Consider the following 16,779-nt stretch of genomic DNA (forward strand, 5'->3'; position numbering starts at 1 on the left):
ATAAACTGTCAGTCCGGTGCTTCACAGGTATGGTGATTCACCAATGTGTGTGTCGTCCCTCGGATGGATATTAAACAGGAGTTCCATCTGCTAGCATAAGTTGGTGGACGTTAACGATCCCACGGTCTCCTTCGCAACGAGTCGGCGAGTTTACACCAGCACCATGGCCAAATTCCAAATTCCTGCCCTAACTAGTCGAACGTCAGGCCTAGCTGGCCAGCTGGTTCATGAAGACTCAGGCCAAGCTTCCCATGGCTGTTGGATAATGGTGGCCATTAAGAACATGAAGAAATGAGATTAGCATCAGCAGAAATGTATCCTCTTTCGACCTCATGCAAGCTATTATTTAACACTGACAAAACTGAGTGTTGATCATATACAACTGACAGGTATGAAGGATAATGTGGATATCAAAACTGTCAGTTTTATAGAGTTGAATTTTTTTTCATCAGTCATGTCCATCAATCTCAAGCTGAGAGCCAATAGGAGTAGAACAGAATATGCTAAAGCAGTGTTGTTTTATCTGTGCTCCAGTTAAATTTCATACCTCAAATGTGTATATCACACTTTCAGCACAGCTTTGAACATTTATAAAACGTCTGTTTTTTTTTCAAGTTTCATCAGTCGCATCTATAAACTTTGAGCAGGGAGACAAATACATATAATCAAAATCCGTTTTCCTGAAATATTTGGTTAAAATCACATCTTTCAATCCAGCTCTTTAGTAATTTCTTTCATGGATCTTATTTTGTTCTTGAACGCACAAGCTGTAATTGTAGCCAATCGTCTACATTTTCAATGCAATGGGGTTATTGCACAAAAAGCTCACCCTAAAGCCCCAGAGTGAAGCTGAAGTAGCGAATGGAACAGTCTCGACACCGTAGTTCCTGTCAATATAATAACTCGATTATCCGTCGATTTTAGCTGACAGTCTGGAGGAAGCCTCACAGATTGATTAAAGTTCAAATTATTCAGTAACAGTCGATGACAGTTTGTTTATTTGCGAAGAGGAGAGCCGTTATCATCGTCATCGTACAACATCTCCATACAGTATAATGGAGAGAATGTATATATGTTGTATATATGTTGTATATATGTTACATGCTAAATATACTCCTCCTAGATTTGACCGAGAAGGCTGAAAATTTCAGGTACAGTTTTAATGATTGTACCTTGATTTTTTTTTTCACCTATCTTGGCATTTTTCTTCCTTTGGGGTGAGGGGAGGGGGTTGCAATTGGAATTATCTGAGCTATATAACCATGATGTGCACATAAGCAGCATGCATGTTCTTGATTCATATATAATTAACCCAGGTTTTTTGTTTTTTGGGAGTGATCGAGGCAACGGTCTGTTGCTTATACACTATCAAGCTAAAGGGATGTGGCAGAAGAGAGTGTTGCATGCTTCAAATAAGATCGCCCGTACGATTGGTACTCTGCTATGGTATTAATAATCATAAAGATAACAACTTGATCCCCCCTGACTGCTCCCTTAAGAAGTGGGTGCTTCAAGTCGACAGTAAAGCCTGGTGGAGGATCAGTACAAGTTTGAGGTTTATCCCAGCCAATGGTGTTGGTGGTAATCCGCCCAAAATTGATGGCTCCCTGACTGCTGTAAACCACAGCTTGCACAAAGTCTTCGTATGAACTGTTGAGGCTATATGGGCTTACATGGTTATCGAGAATGCCAAATTGTGACCAATCCAGTGTTATGAATTTCAGGGAACAATACAGTCTGTTTGGAACCACTTCACCATTGTACATTGATCAACTATATAGCACCCACTATTTAATAGGTGTCATAATGCTCTGTGTACATCAAAGGGATCATCCAAACAAAATACTATTGCATTATACAAGTTATTTCGTTTTGTTTTGTATTTTTATGATGATATACTGAACCAATAATGCATTGGTGTCTCGTTGTGGTTACTCCTTTGTATGTGTATTGCTTGTGTGTTTGCATCGTTATTCACATCGCGGTACGTCAAAATACTGCATCTCATTGTCATCTCTGCTGGGCAAGTTTTGTTGTTGCAATGAGAGTTAAACATGCTATTCTTTTAATTTGTATGTATGTCATGTATGTTTTCAGCAGGAGAACGCTCGAGGAATGTCGACTCCGATTGAGACAAAATTACTGCACGGGGTGAACTCCAGAGTGTGCTTGATTGAAAGAAAAGGTATGAAATGAGACATTCAATGGTCTGCATGTAAGGGTAGGTTTTGGGGTCGATTAAATTCCATTTGGGCATTCAGATTAAAAGGGTTAAAACACATCATTTAATGGTACAAGAGCTTCAAAGCTTAGGACAGAGATTTAATTAATTCAGTCCTGTTTTGCTCATGAGCCACTCAAAGCATCCAGTAATAGTGGTTAAAGACTGGGAATGTGATGACACTTGATGGTAAATCATTATGTTTTTTAATAAGTAGGAAACATTTTCTAATCTGACCTACTGTAGATGTCATGTACATGCTAGCTCTGAAGTAGTCTTCTTGCCTCTGAGTTATGTTGTCTATGTGACTATGTGTGAAGTGGATTATAAACTGTGGTCCTCATTCTCTGCAGGCAGGCAATTGTGTCACAGCATTCTCTGTACTTTAGGGGGATATGTGAAGCCGGATGCACTTGCTTGAGGACGTGAAAGATTTCATGGTGCTGTTCGAAAAGATTATGTTTGTATGCCCTGGCAAAATTCCAAATTCCTGGACTGGAATTCTGCTGGGAATTCCTGGACTAAAATCTTCAGCAGCACCGGCTTTTCTATGAGCAGTGTAGCATTTTGTGACGGCGACGATGACAAATGTCACAGAAAGCCGACCTTTAACTTAAAAAAAAAAACATTTTCAACATATGCTAAGTGCAAGCAAGTGACATCTGCCTTCACCACACTCGTTTTCATTTCATCTCATGCTCGGAGAATCTGCAACCCATTCTACACAAACACTATCACCGTCATTTATAAATCCATTCTCAATACATTTGAGCGGCGATTCTAACTTTGGTGCGTTTGACATTAAAAAGAAAGCAAAAGCTTTAAGCTTATTACCTCCGCCACCGAAGGTGAAGCAGGTTATGTTTTCACCCCTTTCTGTCTGTCTGTTTGTTTGTTTGTGTGCAGGATATCTCAAAAAGTTTTGGACGGATCCGGATGAAATTGTGCAGACAGGTTGGGTGTGTGACAAGGATGACTGATTATTATTAGATTTTGGTGAAGATCCAGATCCGAATCTGGATCTGATAAATTTTTTTTAAGTGATTCTTCACCATTGAGAGATGAGGCCAAAATGATATGTAGCACGATATCTCAAAAAGTTGTGCACGGATTCGGATGAAACTTGGTGGACATGTAGGGTGTGTGACCACGACAAATTTATTCAATTTAATCTCACACTCACTGTCTGTCCGAAAGGACCATCCGGAAACACCCCAATCTACTTTATCAACGATCCTCTTGAAGAAGTTCTTTTATTGAAGCTTCTGGGTCTAACTATCTGCCATGGTCTTTTCTGGAAAAGCCACATTTCCAAGCTGGCATCCTCTGTCATGCAAAATCCTTTCTTGGCACACCTGAGCTCCTGACCACATACAAGCTTTTGGCCACAGCCTGATGGAGTACTGCTCTCCCCTCTGGGCTGGTGCTCCTGCCTCTCACCTTTCTCAGCTTCACGCTGTGGAAACCAAAGCATTTCGGATCATTGATATCTCCCACGATGAGGCTGAGTCTTTGGGTCTCTCACTCTCTCTCACTGCAGGCAGGTCAGTGGTCTGTCTCTCTTTTACCATCTCTTCTCTGGCCTCACCCCCCCCACCTCTGATCTTTCTAAGATATGTCCCCCCCATATTTCCGCAGGGTGCTCAAGGTCCACCAGCAACCCCCTTCTGGTAAAACTACCAAAATCAAGAATCATTGCTCACCTTCACTCTTTCATTCCTCTTTATCCCACCTTTGGAACAAACCCCCACACTCTCTTCAATCCCACTCTTCCCTCCAGGTCTTCAAAGCAGCTGTTAACCACCATCTCTTATCTTCCCCCATCCAAAACCTCGATCTTTTCTACCCCTGTTAATCCACCCCAAACCCACTTCCTTTAAATTCCCTGCTTTTCTTCCTGAAAGTCCTTGTCGTGTCCATCTTGTTTTTTCCCTTTGTACCCCACCCCATCCCTCTCCCTTCCACAGATCTCCTCATATCTCTGTTCCACACTGTTTTTTCCTTCCCTCCCCCCCCCCCCCCGATATGTGTGTTTGCTCTCATACGAGTCTCGACAGTGTATACAAAAATAATACATAAATGAAAAGATCCAAATCTGAATCTGGAGATGAGAATTATTTAATTTTCAAAGTGATTATTCACCATTGAGAGATATGTGATGTGTAGTTTTATGATATAAAGTATCATAACACTCACATTTTCATCGTTTGCTTTCGAATTAAATAATGAATCTTCTTTGGAGGATTTTGTACGTTTTGTCTTTTGTCTGCAAGCTTTTAACCCTTTGTGGTGGAATGAGCTGATAGCGTCGTCGCTAACACGGTTTGCTTTTCATTTAATTATTGTTACACGGTTGAAGGCTCATGGAAGAGCTGCCGCAAAAATCGCATTCACACATACTGTCTCCAGACAGACACCACAGACGACACAGACTTGACTTCAGACAAATGCAGCTGATGACCTTTGAGAAAATGACCTACCTTCCCAGGGCACTCTGGTTACCAGCGACGTCATTTAGTGACGTTTTTCTATCCGCATTCAGCAACACAATTAAAGAGAAGTCTCCCCCTCCCTCCTCCTCTCCTTACCCAATGGGTCCACAGGGTTTATTCATGCTCTAGCCTCAAAATGCTGAGCGTCAAGTCAAGGAAGCAGCACGTACCATTTTTAGCTCACCTGGAACATAGTTCAAGTGAGGTATTAACATTGTGTGGTATCAGTCAATCACTTAGTCAGCCAGTATGTAAACACACGGACCTTCTTCTCCGAAATTACACGATTTCGGTGAAACTTGACCACAACCTTCACCAACCGTGATGTACCAAAGTTTGGTGATGGCATTAAAAAAAAATAATGGTTTAAAGGGAATTCCTGTGGGTCAAAGTGGGTCCATGTCCAAACAGACCAACACATCTTCAATGTGTTGAAATCTTGGCTTTGAGGGGGCCATTTCATTTGTTGAAGGACTGACTGCAGCTTCCTCTTTCTTTTGCGAATAAGTTTCATTTATTCCAGCCGTGTGTTTCAGATCATTATTTTGCTGTAAGATAAAGTTTGGACCAACAAGTCTTGCACCACTTGGTGGCATGGTGGATTAAAATGTTTGTACCTATTCCATCAATTCCAGCAATTTTCAAACACCACTTGAGGATATGTCTCATAATCTTGAACTGAACCTCCTCCATGCTTAACTGCAGTTGGGTTCAAGCAAGGCTCTTTATAAGTTTCAGTTTTCATCGTCTCAGATATTGTCTTCGATTCGATCCAAGTAAGTGAAACTTTGACTCGTCTGTCCAAAACACCTTTGACCATTGTTCCATAGTCCAATTTCTGTGTTTTCATGCATATTTTAGCCATTTCATCTTGTTCCCCTTTCTTAACAGAGGCTTTTGTTTTTGCTGAAACACATTCATTAAGTCTTGATTTCAAAAGTGACTTTTGTACTTTTGATGGATAGACGACACCTTAGCCTTCTGCCAGGTCTGTTTCTCTGTACTTGTTGATTGTGCTTCGTATACCACACCTTGAAATACCTTGATTCAAGCTATTTCACTTAATGTTTTTCCTTCTTTATATAGGGGGATGAGGGATAACGGATGAGAAAAGGTCATGGTTTGTAATGGGAGATGATCTGAGATGCTGGTGAACAGCTGTCTTGAACACTTGGAGGGAAAAATGAGTTTGAAGAGAATGTGGAACTTGGTTCCACAGGCAGGAAAAATGGGGAAGAAATGAGTGGAGGTTAGAAGTGATTCTGGATTTTGGAATTTTCACCAGAAGGGGGTTGATTGTGGACCGTGTGAGCCTTGCAGAAACCTGAGGGGGACAAAGCACGGAAAGAGCAGAGGGTGCAAGACCAGAAGGAAGGTGGTAGAAGACAAAATCTGATATTGGGTCATTCCTAGTGGAACTGTTTGTCATCTTTCAATTTTGCTTTACGTAGGAAGTGTAGGGATTGGCGATGATGAGCCATCGACTTTGCTCTGGCTGACTTTGAGTTGTGATCACAATTTTTTGAAGATTCTGATCAATGTAAATTAAAGATTGCTAAATGACAAGCTTGAAGCCTGGTTTTGGCTTATAGTTAGGCAGCTGCCTGAAGATCCTAGGGTCTTGAGTTCAAGCCCCTGTCAGGCTGTTGAATTAACACCAGGTAGGGTTGACTCAACCTGTCATCCTTCCGAGGTCAGCAAAATGAGTACCAGTGTGCTGGGGTTAAAAACCATTTGGGGGTAACCTGCATCAGAGTGGCGACCCATCCAGGGCTGTATTCCTTGCCAATGAAACTGCCTTGGCAGCCCGATTTGCCTTACAGCATGAAAGGAGTGGTATTATTGTCCTGCGCTCACGAAGTGAAAAGCAGCGTTCAGTGATTGGTCGCGTGCGTACGTCGTACGTACGTATAGTGTATGTCGTGTCCACATTTTGTTAAGAGCGTACATCGTAAACCGTTCACAAGAGAAAATTGAAACTTTACTAATTGAAAATTGAAAATTAAAAATTGAAAATAATCTCTTTTGAGACCAATATAGGCCAAAGGTCTACATTGGCCAATTTTCTAAAATCCTCAGTTTTCTTCCAATTGACTGGAAATTTGAACAGGATTTGCATATCAGGACACTAAATTCAACCACCAACTACTTTTGAGGTCAACATTGGTCATAAGGTCAACATAGGCCATATTTCTAAAATTGTCAATTTCCATCTGATTGACTTGAAATTTGAACAGAATTTTTGTATCACTTCACTGAATTCAACCACCAATTATTTTTGAGGTCAACTTAAGTCAAAAGGTCAACAAGCCAAATTTCTGAAATCCTCAATTTTCATCTGATTGACTTGAAACATGAACAGGATTTTCATAAAAATGGCCACCATGTGTCACGTGGTCTGGCAGCCAGATTGGATCGAAGGGAAAATCTTTGAAAATCTTCGTAGGAGAAACCGCTTAACCAATCAATGCAAAATTTAACTAATTGATCAATTACCCATGGGAAAAAATGCTTTGATAAAGATGACATCATCAGTCATGTGGTCTGGCAGCCATATTTGATCAAAGAAAATAAAAAAAAACCTTAAAAAACAAAAGAGTTGGCTCCACACCAAGTCCTTCTCAAGACTGTGCAGGGTATGTATTCTATGAATACCATGTCGTTATTTATTAAATGACAAGTTTGGTTTCTTCTCACCCAAATTTAGCTTTATTATTAAAACTGGACAACATTGTTATAATAGTTGAAAACACTTGTGGAGGCTCGAGTAAATTGTTGATGCTCATAACATCCACACAATATAACTCCTGAATGTGTTTAAGTCTTTTGCACAGCAGTATAGTTCAAATATTATTTTGTGCTGATAGGTTGAAATTCCGTTCTGAGTCCGTACCTACTTTTTCATGTACATATATATATATATATATATATATATATATATATATATATATATATATATATATATATATATATATATTCTTATGCATGAGGTACAAATATTTATGCCTGGATGATATTTTAATTCTGGAGAGAAATATCGAGTTTCAAAATGAATGAAATGTATGATTTTTCAGAATTTCTATCTATTTTTTTTCATGCTCTCTCCCATCTTATTTCGGCTTTTGTGTAATTTCAGTTTTTAAATAAATAAGTGATTGATTTTCATGCTTAAGTTTATTTATTCGTTTATCCGTGTAGGTGAATCTCTCTGGAGCGAATGTTTCACGGATACTTACAGACCAGATGGTGCCTTGTGGTGGGTACATTGCAGTGACCCTTGCACCATTTCATGGTCCCAGTAATTTAAAATGATTTGCATCAAAGTTATAATTGGTGTGGAAAGTGACAGAAAAATTCACAGCAGTAGCTGGGACCTCTTATCCATGTGCAAGCTGCAAATAATAATGATACTAGGCGCCATGCAGTTATGGCAAGGGTCACAATTTCGATACGGCTGAGCGGGGTTCATTGAAGTCTTCAGATGCAACACAATAAATTGGCATGTGGGATAGGTGTGGAGCCATAAACAGGAGAGGAAAAATGTCTCCCGGGACTTGTTAACAACACAGCATCCCATGGTGGAAGCATTGTCTTTACAATAACCAAGCTAATATAGTGCTTACTAAAACAAATTTGAAAGACCGTGGAGTAGAATAGAGTATGGTTTTAATTGAAAATATGACTTGAAGATAAAAAAAATACAAATAAATGAAAGCACTACTAAAGAGCATAGCTGTCCAGTAGGCAAGGTTCAGGTCAGATGTTTCGACCACTGAGGTGTTGTGCAGGCATTGTGTTCCAGGTGATGAATATTCTTACAAAGGGTCATAGAGCAATGAAGAGGTTAAAGCTGGCAGGGGTAGAGGAAGGAAGAAATATGGCTGGGAAATGCTTATAGATGCATGATCTCTACCATTGGCCTACAATAGGTCAGTGCATTGAGGCCTGATCCTGAGAACGTGAAGATTTGAGGGTAAAAAATACAAAAAAATCTTGTGGAAAAACAAACATGTTCAAAACAATTAGGCTGTGTGTGGTGCTGGGTTTCCACGGTGGAGCCAGCTAGACAAACAGAGGCGGTTATGCGAGAGATGGAACAAAGCAAATGGCAATTTGGATGAAGTTTGGAAGCTTCATGAATTAACGGGCATCGATGGCATTTCGTGGGTGATGTGCGGCCTGTGTCATGCTCGACGGATAGTTACGGCTCTTTGCTCTCAAACATCTTCCATAAGGGTATGATGAAATGAAGATGCTATTTCTTGTTTAACTAAAAAACAGCTCTGTATGTAAACATTGTCTCATTTCAACTTGTCACTGGCTTTGCAGTCATACGCACACACGCTCACCTTTAGGCAGTGAAAGAGGAGGTGAAATGATGCATGGATGTCCACGATGACAGCACATGTTGGAACGATGATCATTATGTGAAGTGTCGTCTGAGAGTGAGCACAAAGCTCCACAACCCTGACTGAGGAATGTTTTAGCCAAATATTGTGTAAATATATTTACCATATATATTTTACCTGTTAGAAGATTCTTGAATGGGCAGTATTCCAGATCATCAAAGTGCTCGTGCTGCTGGAAATGATCATTTGAGGTTGTGTAGTGCCAAGTTTATGGATCTGATCTGTTGTCTTGGTTTCTATATATATATTCCTTTTTTTGACTAAAGATGGAACATTCGATAGTCTTGTTTGGTTTCCGACTGTTTCGTTAATTCCCTCACCTTTTTAATCCTCTCCTTTGCCTTTGGTTGTTGTAGAAAGCAAAATTGGCACGAATCGACATCAGCAATCTTTCCAGCAGACACAAGTGTAAGTTCAAGATTATTGTTTAGTCTGGCCGAGAACTTGAATGCTATTTGACATGATGAAGTTGATACAAGCACTTAAAAAAAAATGGAATTAACATTCCAAGCTTTCCATACTTGTGCATTTTGTAGGTGATGTCTTTCGCTGCCTATAACAACACTCTGATGTACTTTTTTGTTGTAGAAAGACGACGCGACATCTGTGTCCGTATTTGATGTAAATGTTGAACTTGGCACGTGAGAACGCGACTTTAATAAATGCTTTAGTGGAGCCTTGTATAGCGATGATGTTTCTGCTTTGTACAAAATGTGGAAGTCTCCAGGAGGGGTGAACGAAAGGAATTTTTCCTTTCGTGCTGTGAGCGACTCATTCGTTTGTGTACTTGAAAGCCTTTAGAAGCGTTGGGTGTACCTGACAGCTGCCTTGTTTCAGCGGTTTTTCCTCCCCTGAGTTTCTTCTTCACAGAGACATGTTTTTTGTCACGTCTGAGAAATCTAATGCGAATCAAATTTTGATTTTGTGTGATAGACTGATTTGGCTGACGTTTGCCTTTTAAACTTTGGCGTGCCAGACACCTGATGTCAGTATCGTTTGTTGAAAGGCTGACATTATGCCTTCAGTGAATTCCATTTTTTTTCAAGCTGTCAAACTTGCTTTTGAATCGTGTTGTTTTTTTAAAAAAAATTCAGCATAGATTTATATTTTTATGCTGTTATGCGGATGAAATGTATATTGTTGAGATTGCATATCGATGAGCCTTGGAGGTTTTGTTCCAGGGTCCATCAATTTTCCCCAAAGCAATCATGTAACAGCTCAACTGAGTCTTGCACTGTGAGAGTGCAGAGGGATTAGTAGATGAGAATAGACCTTTAAAATTTGGCAAACTGTGGTTGTACGTTTGTTGCTGCTTTTATTTAGTCATATTGCCATTTCTATAGTACAGTAAATAACAGGGTTTTGCCTCGTGAATTAGACAATGTACTGCTGTGGAATAGCCAGTTACATAGGCTTCATTACTTTGATGAATCAGTTGCACTACTCGATGTCAGAGCAAGTTGAGGACAATGGTCCAAATCTACGGGACGTTGATCGAGGTATGTTAACCCTCGTCAAAAAAATAAGGGGAAAAAAATAGGATAAAAATTGGGAAGAAATATATACAATTTTTTTTTTCCTATTCTTCTTCATTTGATAAAATATATTTTCAATTGCCAGTTTTGGAACAAAAAAAAATAGTTAAAAAGCTGCAAATTTGGTGCAAAAAACTCTCGGAAAATAGTGAACAAAAATGCAATAAAATTGTGAGAATTTTTTTTTCCAAGCACCTAAACCATGAAAGTCACCAAAATATGTTTTTTTGAAAAAATAGGAAAGTAAAACCTATTGTTTTGCTATTTTTTGTAAAAAGGAAAAACAAAAAAAGTTTCTAAATAGTTCTGAAATACCAAAAATAGAATAAAAATTTGCCAAAAATAGAGGATTTTTATTTTTGCCCCCTGCAAATCAGCTTGGAACTGCCGTCTAAAGCAAAGGGAAACTAACGTTTTGGGTGTTAACCCTTTGTCAGAGCAAAAGGGTTAACTCCCAAAACGGCAGCTTCTTGCAGAGCACAGCTTTGCTCTGACGAAGGGTTAATACCCGAAACGTCAGCTTCTCCTTACTTCTTATGGCAGTTAACATACCTCGATCAACGTCCTATCAATTTCATCCATTTCTCTCCCGCCTGCCAATGCAGATCGTCGCTCGTCTTCATCAGCAAGACAATTCTTCATTCAAGTCGAGAACGTTCATGCAAGATACGGACAATGAAGAAAGAGATGCTAAACTCACTCGACAGATGATACCACAGTGTTGAAGATAAAATTGTTCTTCGACTTGTTACCTTACTTAGTCCAATATTCAAAGACAAGTTTTTCACCTCACCTGAAAAGTGAACCAATGCAACATGGCAACTGGAGGAAGATGTGGTACTGGTTCAAGGTAATCAGAAATCCCCAGATCCATCTCGCAGTTCTCCAAAATGGATGTAGGAGCTTCAAGCAGTGAATACACAAAGCAAGAGGTGGATAACTGCATTGTTTAGCCCCTTATCCATTTTAATGAGGGGAACTTTTATCAGTGGTGGGCTGAAAACATGTCTGACTTCCTTTTTTGGCTCATCTAGCCAAAAGGCACCTATCTGCATCACCAACTTCTGTCCCTTCAGAAAGGTTGTTTTCAACTGCTGCAGACATTTATGATGACAAGAAGAAATTAACTGGCTCCTGAGAGAATAGAGATCCTACTCTTCATTGAGAGTAATTTTTCTCTCACCGTAGGTCATACAAATTTGAGTGTTGACAGATTTTGATTGTTTTTATGTTGGCTGTTTTTTGCTAACATAAAAATAGTTACATTGGCTAACTTGCACAAATTGCCTGGTGTTGTCTTAAACATCAGTATCGGTATCGGCTGATTGATACCGATGCAACATTATTGTTCAGAACTCCAGTGGACAATCAGGCCATCACGGTTCCTCGTACCGCAAACGTTCGGATGCACATCTGACGGCGCATCTCACATGATGCAAGGTGGCAGCTGTCCATTTTGTTGTTGCTTGATAAAGTATGTATTTTTCCCCTTTTATCAGTAAAGTGATGCACATAGGCACTATCCTACCAAACGTCATGTGACATGTATGATTTTGTTGAGGAGGCATTTACCATGAACCTTTGGGTATGGCCATTTAACATATTGATTGTAAGGCAGCTCCATCCTATATAATCATACATGGGAACCTTACTGTAACATCTGCTACCAGTGTTTGATTGGATGAAGGAGATATTCTTTGTCATTCTTCAGGCATTGTTCCATAGTTACCGAGCGCATAGTGTAAAGTGGGGTTAAGCAGTCAGTTCACTGTGTTTGTCTGACAGATGTCGGTCTATGATAGAGGAACTATTTCATGTCAGTTGAATTTTATATTTTAAAAACTGTCGAACATGAATCGGAAAATGAACCTGCAGTTTAGCAGTACTTTGGCTCTGATTTTGGCAAATTGTATGGAGTCTCGTCCAGATTGCGCATGCACACTCACGCACGGTATAACAATTGGTTTAATCTGTCTGTCAGTCCGTCAGTCAAACAAAATTGAAAATCATTCCAGACAGGAAACTTACTGTTTGTAGTGCCATCATAAAGGAAACAAACAACAGGCATGAAGAACTAATTTAACATGTTAAATAAGGTGGTGTGAAAGAGGTTGCATCAATGGCGGAAAGTTCCCCCCAAAAAATGAAATAATATTTATTTTATTTAAATTGAATTAAATATACTTGAACATTATAACACAAATCGCCTTGTTTGCACTTCAAAAAACCTCCAGTTTAGTTGTAATTGAGCAAAAATTTACACCGTCTCAACCAATCAAATTTTCCGCCAGCTCTGATGGTGGAGTAACAGCGAGATTCAGACAAAAATGGCAGTGCATCATGATGCAACCACACAGCTAACTTCATCCAAAGGATCTGTTTGTTTAGGTGCATCATTTTCTCAAAGATGTTCCAAAATCGTCAATTTCTCTAAGAAGAGTTGGCAAAAATTTCACCTCTTGACTTCTGTTGAACCCATCGGCTTTGTATGGTTCGAAGTTCACAAACAAAGCTAACATAGATCATGCTCAGAAATGCAAAGCGAGAGTTGAAAAGAACCTTTCCGTGTCCCTTTTCTCAAGGCAGCTGCGTGGGGTAAGGTGTTCTATGAACTCTCTAGTTCTTTCAGATTTTGTGAGCATTGCTTCTCAACCCTAACCAGCATTTCAACACAACCGTCAGACACTTCAATCAGACTTTAACAATGTGGACCTGGACTCGTTATGCCATAAAAGGCGTTTCCACATTTTCAGCAGAAATGAGACCCACTCGCTGCACCGCGCTGTGCAGTTCGCCACACTTATGAAAGGTTATCATATAGCTTTTCTTCTGTGGTATTCCAGGAAATGCAAGGCTTGACAAACTGAATTGGTGCTTGCCTGACATTCCAGTGACACACCAAACTTTTTCACACGATGATGGAGGTTTGACGTATGATCTGTCGCAAACCTGTCTTCCCTCTTTAAGCGATTTTCTCTGGCTTGCCAGATTGATTGAGGGAGGGTCAGTGTGGCTTGCCTGGAACCTTTCACTTGATGATGATATTCATCCTGTATTTGATTTGGGGTTGGCAAAGAAAGTTTCTCTGTGTTCCTTTGTGGCCGTCCACCATCTTTTCTGCCTTGAGAGGCTGTCTTCGAAAAGTGAGGACACTATACCTGTTTCGGAATTGTCGTTTGTAATATATTCATGCATCTCGTTTTGTGCCTTCGCGTCTGTTTTTGTGCTGGGTTTGGCTTTCCTTGTACCAGCAGCATGCTGTTGTCGGCCTCATTCGGTTCTGTCACCGTTTCTTCCCTTCCTCTTATCATTCATTCCCCTGCTTGATGTCTTGCTGCCCCACTGTCGGTGCACTGCTTTTTTTTTCACCTCTGCCTCATTCTTTCATGAGCCTCAATTTAGTAGAAAGTTGCAATTATGCTGCTGGAGGTGTCCCAATCTACTACTGATTATTATTAGTCCTTGTTATAGCTCTATTAACACGGAGACATGGTGCTCTGAGACTGAGCATTGAGACAATTACCTGATTATTTACATAGTGTTTGTTGATGCCATTCATGGTTATGCAAATGATATGATGATCTGGGCATTACTGGCAAACGTAAGTGAGCATCTCATGATGTTTAGTTGGACTGCATGGGACTCGTATAGCTGGCTTTCTTGTTATAATTTTTGGTTTAAATTTTTGGGAGGACTTGCACATCTGGTTGCTACTAGTTTATATCCCTTACATCAAACCACTGTTTAAACACACATGTCAAGGTTCGTAGAAGAGCTGGACGGCAGATGGTGCAATGATGCGTTACGTATGCACAGTGAGCATTGACATGATGTGAGTAAGTAGAGAGAGCTTCAGGTGAACAGCTCGGGTAGAGTTGGTATATTGCCGTCGTGTTGTTACCATATTAGCTAAAGTGAAAAACAATCTGACAAATGGTACTCGTAAGGGGAGGGAAGGGCCGTATGACATAATTTTCCATTCCAGTAACCAGTTGCAAGCGGTCATCGTGGCCCACAATGCTGTTTGGCCCACATTGACAGAGCGTTAATGTATAAGTATTGCATAATCTCATGGCGATCTGTCAGAGATGGCAGTAATTTTGTTTGGGTTGTCATTCTGTTCCTGATCCCATACGCACGAGGTTCTTAAACTCATTGGTTGTAACACAGACCATATGTTCTTCCATTACGTACTGTTTCCCTGAAACTTCCCACTTGGAAATTCCTGCCTTCTGGGGCTCTGATCCTGCCTCGTTTGCACGGCACTTTTTTTTTCCATGACAGTGTCATGCGTGTACCCTCATTGGACAATGTGAATGTCTAAATGTACTAACTCTAACCCAATTCATCACCTTTATCCGAATGCATTCCATATAATCACACTAGTTTGTGTTAACAAGTGACTCGAAAATAGTTTTACACCTTAAAAAAACCAATATTCGAGTGTGTTACTAAGCTGCTATGCTTTTCGTAAAAATTCTGTCCTTCCCATGATTTCCATTTCTTGTCATGTTGGCAGCACCTTCTGTGGGCAATATGAGGGCAATTTGAACGGCACTCGGTAGAATGCATATCTCCACTACGCTGAACAGTTTATGTTTTGTATTCCACTGTTAGGCCGGATCTGCATCTGGACCTGAACCCGAATCTAATCAGCTTGTTTGTGTCACCTCCCCAAATATGCCTGGTGTTGGCTTAATGGTTAGGGTGGTGGGCTTTGGATCCGAGGGTCCTGAGTTAATAATCCGCTCAGCTGTTGAATTAATACCAGGTGGGGTTAACTCGGCCTGTCATTCTTCCGAGGTCGGCAAAATGAGTGCCAGCATGCTGGTATCCTGTGTCGGAGTGGCGACCCGTCCAGGATTGTGCCCAATTGCCAAGGAGACTGCTTAAGCAGCACCAACGCTCTTCACAGAGTATGGTCCCAATCTCGTCCTCCTCCTCCCCAAATCATCCACCAAGTTTCATCTGAATCCGTCCTTAACAGTTTGAGATATCATGATATATGTTGTTTTTGGCCCTATCTCTCAGTGTTTAAGAATCACTTCTAAAATTCCAGTTTAAAAAAACAATAATGTAACTTATAAAATTCCGGATCCGGATCTCCCCCAACATGGAATCAATTCGTCCTTGTCACACACCAAACCTTTGCACCAAATTTCGTTCAAATCCATTCATAGCTTTTTGAGACATCGTGCTCACAGCCAAACAGCGAGACAAGCAAACAATGAAACAGGGGTGAAAACATAACCTCCATGCACTTTCGGTGATGGAGGTAACAAGTAGGTCTGAGAACTTCTTTGGTGTGATGCTCCATGTTTTGTTTTTTTTGTGTACAATTGCATTATCAGGTGGACGTGTAAAAATCCCACGGTGCTTTTTGAAAAGTGCAGGCCACTGTGTGCCCACTTTCAAATTCTTGCTCTACCCAACAGGGACACTGCGTTGGCTCAGTAACGATGTAACCAGCGGATTGAATCTGTAAATGAATGCCGGTGGAATGGAATACGCATTCAGTAGATGAAAATAGTGTAAACTTTTTTGCGTAATCGGCTGCGGTGAGCTATCTGAATTTCATTATCACTTGACTTGCTGCACATTCCAAGGTGAAAGTTACACTTTTTCACAATTTATGGCAGTGGATTTGCCGTTGTAACGGTGTTTGCACACCTAAAATGCAACTTACTGTGGCCATTTATTGAGCCAAATGTCTCGGTGATACAAGTCCTTCAGGTGACCCCTGAATGTGAATGTTTTGTTTTGTGAATAGTCATTTTCTCAAACATAGCATGCCCGAAAACTTGGCGACAATGTTTAGGACGTGAGACTTGGAACTCGCACACTAACGACTGAGCATCAAGCCTTGAAGCAGATGGGGCGCAGTGGTGAACCGGCTTCCCGCTAGCAGTATGTCCGTTTCGATTTGCCAAGCGTGAAAACTCGGGTTTCCCCCATGGAGCCAAGAACGATGCCTTAAATAGCTGGCATGCGGCCATATTGACAATCTCTTGAAATAGCAAAATTGTTATCCCATTAATTAATTTCCAACATCAGTTGCAGAATATATTCGGTGTCGAGTAGTGCAACGACAGTCCGACGGCTGTTGCGGAGGTTCAAATCCT

General features: G+C 40.5%; 1 protein-coding gene across 19 annotated transcripts in view; it reads left to right on the top strand.

The window, feature by feature from the left end:
• HIVEP2 (HIVEP zinc finger 2) overlaps positions 1 to 16,779 on the top strand; it is a 321,024-nt gene that overhangs the window by 48,210 nt on the left and 256,035 nt on the right. For 15 of the 19 annotated variants that reach the window (XR_015058307.1, XR_015058309.1, XR_015058308.1 and 12 more), the window contains one exon: positions 2,098 to 2,185. The gene's annotated coding sequence lies outside the window, so the exon portion shown is untranslated. Of the gene's footprint in view, positions 1 to 2,097; positions 2,186 to 9,478; positions 9,531 to 16,779 lie in introns of all 19 variants that reach the window. The other 4 variants (XM_085881711.1, XM_085881716.1, XM_085881714.1 and 1 more) reach the window with 2 other exon arrangements.

Source organism: Eptatretus burgeri, chromosome 5 (assembly GCF_056783735.1).
Source record: "Eptatretus burgeri isolate ZD-2024b chromosome 5, Ebu_testis_v1, whole genome shotgun sequence".
NCBI lineage: Eukaryota > Metazoa > Chordata > Myxini > Myxiniformes > Myxinidae > Eptatretus > Eptatretus burgeri.